Source organism: Lathyrus oleraceus, chromosome 6, assembly GCF_024323335.1.
Source record: "Lathyrus oleraceus cultivar Zhongwan6 chromosome 6, CAAS_Psat_ZW6_1.0, whole genome shotgun sequence".
In the NCBI taxonomy this organism is placed as follows: domain Eukaryota; kingdom Viridiplantae; phylum Streptophyta; class Magnoliopsida; order Fabales; family Fabaceae; genus Lathyrus; species Lathyrus oleraceus.
The window spans coordinates 46789194-46797802 of record NC_066584.1 but is presented as its reverse complement, the minus strand read 5'-3'; positions in this window follow the sequence as shown (position 1 = coordinate 46797802).

The following is an 8609-nucleotide window of genomic DNA, read 5'->3' as shown; positions in this document are numbered from 1 at the left end:
ACCATGCATTCATGTGCCTAAAACAGAGATGGAAAATGACAAAAATGCACAACCAAGCCTCAAAAATCATGCAACATGTTGGAAATCAGCATACCAAATTTCAAGTTAATTGACCAATGTATGAGCATTTCTCAAAGGAATTGGCACAACATGTCACAATGTACATCATGTTCACATAACAGTCCACAACTAAAAATCCAGACATGATAAAAATCAGAAAATCACATCATAAAATAACAGACACTTCAAGAAATATGTAGGAAAAAATTGGGAATTATTTGGACTTGTTTTCTATTTGTTATGATTTTTTGAAGTACATGAATAAAAATGAAATAAAAATTGAAAACATGAAATAATATGAAAATTGAAATGAGAAAATTGGAAACGCATCATGCCAGAATCGAACCAGGTATCACTAAAACGCGGTCGTTTTGGCCAAGGCTTAAAAATGGAAAATATGAAACGCGCTCGCTGGGAATCAAAGCGAGGAGTGAAGTGCTGGACAAAACAACGTCGTTTTGGTCCTCAAACCCTAAGATTCCACAGACGGCGATTCTACTGTGCATGGCGGTGGTTTCCACCGTCTTCTTCATGAAGACGGTGGTGCTACAGTGCACGTACATTTTTTTTTGCAGAATTTAGTAATAATTATACCATTGGAACCGTCTTTCTTCGTAGAGCATGAATCTACCACTCACTAAGCCTAACTCTCAATGGATTGGGCGAATCGAAGACAAACATATTTGCACATCAAACTTTAAATCAACACAACTCTCTTAATTTTCATCCATTTTTAATGAAATTTATATCAGAATTCTCAGTGATGAAAGATCTACAATATCATGTACATAAAATCAAGAATTATGAGCTTCGAATTTTCACCAACCTGGAATGACAGTGGTGAAAAACAGTGTATTCAAGCTTCCTAAGCCTCCAAATCTCCTTCTCCACTCTTGTTATGAAGCTTTGGATAAGAATTGATACTTGAATTGATCTGGATCTAGCTTAATTTGCACTTGCCATTGATGTGTTCATGTGTTGAAGGTGCACAAATCTTCACCAATTTCCTCAAAAAATGTATGGATCTTGCTCAAAACTCCATGATGATGAAGGATCTATGAAGAAATTATGTGTTTGTGTGGAGAAAATTTGAATTCCAGTGAGAGAGAATTTTGGAAGGAAAAAAATTTCTAGATCTAGAATGTGTGATTATGCCAAATTCTGTTATGATTTAGGTTTTATATCATTCACTAATCACCATGCTAATCACAAATGAACTTGGTTAATTAAGATTAGTGTAATGAGAGGTGTTTTGCAAATTTGGAAAAATGTGGTGCATGGCCTAATTTGGACGTGAACAGTAGCATGCTAGCATCCAATTTCACTCAAAATCACCTAATAAACACAATGGGATTGGAATTAGGCTTGTAGCTTGCACCAAATTTAAATTCCTCAAATTCCCCCCAAAATGCACTTGAATAAACATATGATTATGTGAACCTTTTTCATGCAATGCAATGATAGATTTGGAAAGCATTGGTCAAGACAATAATTTTGCAAAAAGAGTGGCTTCATTTGGAGTTTTGAGTCAAAAGTTATGCCATGTTGAAGTTCCATGCACACTTTACAATCATTTGATCATAATTCTTCAACCATTCATCAGATGCTCATGATCTTGGACTTTTTGGAAATGGGAGAGAAAGATCTTCAACTTTCATGTCGGACAAAAATTCATTTGAAGCTTCTTTGATGTTGGAAAGTCAAGTTGAATGTGGTCTAAAAACTTGCCATTTTTGGAAACTTTTAATTACATGTCACTTTCCATTTTGGGAAACTTTTGATCTGGCTTCAAAATCTTCAAGATTGATGTTTGACATGATAAATAAACCTGTTTTGGACATGAATGAAATGCCTCCAACCATTTCTCCACCTCCTAGCCCTCAGTTGACTTTCTGTTGACTTTTATGGGCCCAAGATGACTTGAAAATGCACTATGGACTTTGAGCCTCTACCACCTGAGGAAATGGCTCAGAAATGAAACCCCTAGCCCATATAAGCTCTCCACATAACCATGTGATCTTCATCATCAACAAATACCTCATCTCCTTGATAAACCCTGACTGGAAGAATACATTGATTAGGGTTGACCAGAGGTCAAAACCCTAATCCCAAGGAACTTAAGCATGCACAGTGAAGCCCTTGAGGATGACATAACCATGATGATGGTAATATACCCTTGCAAATAAGATAATGCTCAACCTCCTTGAGGAACCAAGAAACCCTAATTCACTGCCAACCCCTCAGATGGTTGATGATCAATTTAAAGAAACCCTCAGGCTTGAATCTCTTAACCTCTCTATCTTCTGATAAAGACTTAGGAGGATGACCTTCTTATTATCACATGATATGCAATATGCAAATGCCTAATGTCCTACAAAGTGAAATGCAATATGCTAAACTAGTCCCAAGAGAGGAGGGCAAATTTTGAGGTGTTACAGATAGTATCTTGGATCCAAGAAGGAGATATTCTCTGAATCAAAAAGCAAGGTAGGCATTTACCAATACGAGGGCTAGTAAGACCGCCACTGTAGGGTAAAGCCAAAAACAAAGGACTGAATTAAATGTTTGGGCATGGCCCCCAAACAACTCTCGATTGAGGAGATGGACTATTGTTACGACATCCCAGGAGGATAGACAAGGAGTCTAAGAAGAAGTATGATTGATCTCAAAAGGTGGTATAGATTGAATGAATAAAGAATGATTGATTGATAAATAGGGTAGATATAGATAAGGTAGAGTGATAAATAAGATAGCTCACGAAGAAACTGGGTTCTCCTGCCTACGTACCCTTATAGTGCAATAAGGAAATCAGAGCTTTCGTAGTTCAGCCCACTAGGGCTGAAAGCAAGAACGATTGGAGGCAAAAGAATATGTTGGATGATTGAATTGAAATGAATAGGATAGAGAATGGAATAGACTTGATAGTTATTTGATAAGAATCACACTAAAGTCTATGAGTAAAGGTGGATACAATAAGCAACGAGCCAAATGTCTCGCACCCAAATATATCCAGAATAAGTGTAGAAAAGCTCCAGTCTCATTCCTTCTTTAGTACTTAAGGCTCGTGGCATGTAACTCTCGTCTTAACTTTCAAGTGGTGAGAGAAGAGTCTTTGTTGTTGTTTCTTGTGTTGATGAAGACCTTATCAATCATTCAATTCGAATTGCACTAAAGTCTATGAATAGAGGTGAATACGATGAACGTTGGGTCATTCGTCCTATACCCAAAGATATTCAGAATGGGGGTAGGAATTCTACAGTCCCATTCCTTCTCCATTCCTTAAGGCTCGTGTCGTACAACTTGATTCATGATTGATAAGTTGTTGATGTAGTCCTTGCTTTATTGTATTGCTTTGTGAAGGGAGAGAGACTTTTCAATCGTATGATTATAATTGTGCTAAAGTCTATGAATAGAGGCGAATACGATGAGCACTGGGTCATTCGTCCCATACCCAAAGATATTCAGAATGGGGGTAGAAATTCTCCAGTCCCACTCCTTATCTATTGTTTAAGGCTCATGCCACACAATTCCAACTTTTATTTAACAAGCTTTTGTAGTTTCCACCTTTTATGTATTTGTATAATCCACTGCTTGGTATGACTAAGGATACCTTGATTGAAGATCTGACTTGAGGCTTCGAGCTCCACAATTTAGAGAAAAAGTATTATTAAGTGACCAAGGGTCTTTTGGTCACTCAACTCGGACTACGGGATTATACAAGTTCAAAGGATTTAGTTGATCAAAATTGATTTTGATCAATTTAATCGGAGGGATATGGTTTAGTTTGAAACCTAGATTAGCATCTAATTAGAATTGAATTAGACTATCCTAAGGGAGCATGTCATGGTTAATCAAAAATTCGATGAAAAGCCTATGTTAAAATTCCTAAGGGAACATGTTATTGTTAAGACCTTGGGATTAAAATTCTAAGTCAAAGTCTATTCCTAAAGGAGCATGGGATTATATGAGTAAAAATGTCCCAAATTACCCCAAAAGGGTAAAATGGTTTTTTTGAAAAATTTAATAGTTATTGAATCTAAAATTTTAACTATGAAAATTCTAGTTGAACTCCTAATTGATCCCATTAACCTAAATTCTATCAATCAAAGTTATCTAATTAACAAAACAAAAGCAAATAAAATAAATAAAATAGTGTGGGCCTTTGCAAAACGGGGGTGCAGGCCTGGTTTATATGCATGCTGGAAAAAGAACAAACCAGAGTCCAAATGCATGGGCTTCAGTTGCCAAAGCCCAATGCAGAACAATTTCTTTTCAGCCAGGGGGTGTAGCAGAAAAAATTAGATTAAGGTAGTACTGCATTGGGATTGGAGTGTGACAAGCCCAAACAGAAATAAGCCCAAATATTAGGAGTTGGCTTGGAAAAAACCAGAAAAATTTTAATGTATGATCGTGCCCTTTTCCAAGGTTGCTCAGACCCCCAGCGCCGGAGCTACACCACGGGCCTCCGCACCGAAAATCGCTTCTGGTAGCGGTGGCTACCGGAAATGAACATCAGAACTACCTCCACCTTCGTCTCTATCTCCTGAACAAGAATCTAAACTCCAAACTCTCTAATTCCTGGCCTAAATTCAATAATGAGACCAAATCCTCAAGAAACCCTAAAAACTTAGATATAAATTACTCCTCCGTGAATAAGATTCGAAGCTCCTTATGATAGGGGTTTGTAATAATATGGCGCAAGGTTCAGCATAGCAACAAAATATGATGAGATGATGAAAAATGAACCTACCTCCGGAGCTGAGACTTGCTCCGGCGAGTGTTGATCGAAGAATATAAAGACGGAAAATCACTTGTATAAACTGGTACGATATTGCTTTCGCTTCCTTCCGATTAGCTTGTTTTCCCACTCTTCTTCTTCAAAAATACTGTAGTGTGATGAGGTTGAGCTCACTCTTCTTGAAGCTTCAATGTGAAGCTTTAATGGAGTTTTGGAAATTGAGCTTTGAGTGTGAGAGGGATTGTAGAGAATTGATGATTGCAAAGAGTGTAGAGAGTAGAGTGTAAAGAGTAGAGAAGACTTCAAATGATGATGAAGATGAGAATTTATAGTGATTATACTTGTGATTAATGTGGCTTGGAGTTAGTTATTGACAGGTTTGGAGTTAGCTTAGGAGTTAGTTGGGATGAACTCAGTGAGTTTAGGTAGTTAACTCACTGAGTTGGAAGTTAGTTAATTGGTTAACTTAATGAAATGTATTCAAATGGTTTTTTATTACTAGCTAGTGCATGTGAAAATTTGAATGAAATTAGGCTTGGATGTAAGCTAATGACATGTTATTTATTTGATTTAGGTGTGGGTGACTTGCAGCTGTAGGTTTCCAATGGTTATGTTGTGTAAACTGAGATTTTGGTCAGGTTTGTGCAGGTTCAAGAGTTTGTGAATTTTGCTGCAGATTTATTGTGTTCAAAATGTGCTTGGTTGAAGTTTGATGAAGTACCGAACCTTGGAGTGTTGTCGAGTGCTCACGGTTTTTTCTGGTATTTATGCAGGTGTATACTTGTCTTGGATTGCAAGCTTCAATGATGGGAGGTCGTGTTTCAACCGAAAAGTTCCATTCTCACAGCAGTGCAAAAATTCCTGCAAAACAAGCTATGAGTCGACTCAAACAGGGAATGAGTCGACTCAAACAGAGTCTTTCCTATGGTTGAGTCGACCTGGGAGTCGACCTGTTCGGACCCACGGCGAAATGATTCAAAAAAAACTGTAAATGAGTCGACGCAAAGAGTGAATGAGTCGACTCAATCAGGATTTCCCAGAATTGAGTCGACCTGCGAGTCTACCTGTTTGGACCTGAAGCAACCTTGTTCAAATGAGACTGTGAGATGAGTCGAATCAACTAGACTTTCCAGAATTAGGTCGACTTGTGACCCGACCTGTGTTGGACCCGACGGTTTTGCGTCAAGTCATGAGTCGACTCACAGGGTTAAAATTCCCAAAAATGAGTTTTTGCAATGTGTTGCACCTTTTTTGCACCCTTCTTTGTATGTAATGGATATTTTAGGGATGGAAATGAAAGGAAATGGCCAATTGAATGAAAATGAATCGACTTAATACATGAACATGTCCATAAACTCAAACCCTAGCTCTACAACAGACATATGAAAGCGGGGAACGTGACCCTATGGACCAAGCAATAGTGGCATGACGATGATCAAGTGAATGAATGAAGGTGGATGAAAGTCATGAGACCAAGGAATTGGATTATGACTAATAGACTCAAGCACCAAGGATATAACCACAATAACGGAGACGAAATGGATAGACTTAATACGGGAGGCTGAGTGAAACACGCAATGAGTGAAAGATCCCATGAGATTAGGGTTTCCAACATCACCAGACGAAAATCCAAGCCTTGATTAGGGTTTAGTGAAGCATAGCTGTAAGACCCCAATTTTGACCCTAAGATCCCTCATGTTATCTCATCATATGCATTAGCATTGGGATCGCACCTTAACATCCTCCTTACCCCTCACTCATTGGGTTTGCGTTGGGAGAGATCACCAAGCATATTTGATTGTATCATACTTCATTTTTCATTATTTACTAACCAAAATACCAAAAATATGTCAATGTATAGTTTGTTGCTTTTGTAGGTAGTGTGTATGCTCACCTATGCTCCATCAAGCTCATATCTAGGGTTTAAAACCCTCAATGCAAGGAGTTCAATCAAGAATTGGTTCACATTGACTCTAAGTATCATATATGGATACCCATTTTCTTCACATGTTATTTTGATCAAGAAATCATCAAGATTTTGGAGTTTGTTTGCTTTGGAAACCCTAATTCATCTGGGTATCTTGTGTGACTTTTTCAACAAGTTTCTTCAACAATTGATCAAATATTTCAAGGGATACTTAAAATCCATCATCTTATGCATATTGATCCTCCATGAGTCCCAAAAGTCAAGAGATTATCAAGCTAGCATGTTGGTTCATGGTGGTTGATCAGAAAAAGTCAACGGGTCAAAATTGGGGTTCCTTAGACCCTATCTCCTACAATTTTTGTCATATGAAAATGATTCCAAGAGAAAAGTTACTCTAAATGACATTCCAAACAACTTTCATGTTAGGTCTAGATCTAGTTTTGCTTTGAAAGTCATTTTTTATAGTGAAAGATTATAGGTAATTTTGTCTAAACCCTAGTTTGGAGGTCAACTCTCCAAAACCATAACTTGCTCAATTTTTATGATATGAAATTCATTCAAATTGCATGATTAAATTCAAGATGTCTACTTCAGGTTTTATGCTTGGAGGAAGTTAAAATTCAACTTGAAAATTCATGTTCCAAGAGGAAACATTATAGGTTATTTTGGGCCAATACCATTGAACAAGTGATTTTTCTCAACTTCTAAAATGCATAACTCCTTCATGCCATATCCAAATGAGGTCAAATTTGTGACCAAAATGAATAGGTTTGAAAGAGATACAATTTTGGTGAAGGAACGTTTCTCATTTGAAGTCCATAGAAAAAGTTATTCAAAGTGGAAGAAGTGAACATTTGACTTGGGACTTAGAAAATTTTCAAATATGTTTGATTTCCCAAACTTCCACCTCAAAATTCATCATGATCCAAGCTTCAAATAAAAACATGTTCAATATGAAAGTTGTTCCCCTTGATCTCACCTTTCCAAAAAGTCCAAATTCATCTCATTTGGCCAAAGTATGAGGGACTTGCGCATGGGTATAAGTTAAAGGACCATTTGGATAATTTCAACTTCCATTTTTCATATCCATTTGCATGGACTTCTAACATGATTTCAGCATGATGAACATTGAACTATGGATCATATTACATCATCTTATGGGCCTAGTGCACGCCCATGCATCCATGCAAGAGAGAAATTCAATTTTTTCCAAAATTGGAAGTGTGCAAATATCAATCCCATAGCCTATAAATAGAAGTGCATTGTGATCAGAACTTCATCAACACCTTGCCCAAGCTTTGCTAAACTGATTCAAACCCCCCACTGCCATAGAATTTCTAAAGGTTTCTCTTGAAATCGAGCTTGAACTTCATCTTCTGTTTGGAAGTTTAAACTCCAGAAATTCACTTCCCTTTTCATCTCAATTGACTTCTGTAAGCAAGAGGAAGTGAAAGCAATCAAATCCAGATCAAGATCAAGTGGATTTAGATAAACTCGAAGGTGATTTTTTAGAAACTTATTCTCTTCGATTCTCCCTCAATTCTTCATTATTCTTTGTGATTTTTGGTTGTCTGAAGTCCTATCAATGTAGGCAAGAAGATTGAGTTGCTTTGAGGTCAAATCGAAGCAACTCAGTTCATGATCCTCAAAATTCAAATCCCTATATCTTTTTATATACTTGGAATTGGACAAAATTGAGGCCAAATTCGAACTTCTGGGCATTTTTTCTTTAAATCCATGTCTTGCTTTTTCATTTTGGTGATGGTTGATCGTGGACCAGTCCGGTGAGGTCCACCGGAAAAGAAGACCGGAGTCCTGGCTCCGGTGATGTGTTGTCATGCATCTCAGCCATAAGATCCATTTGAATTGTTTTAATCTTGGGCG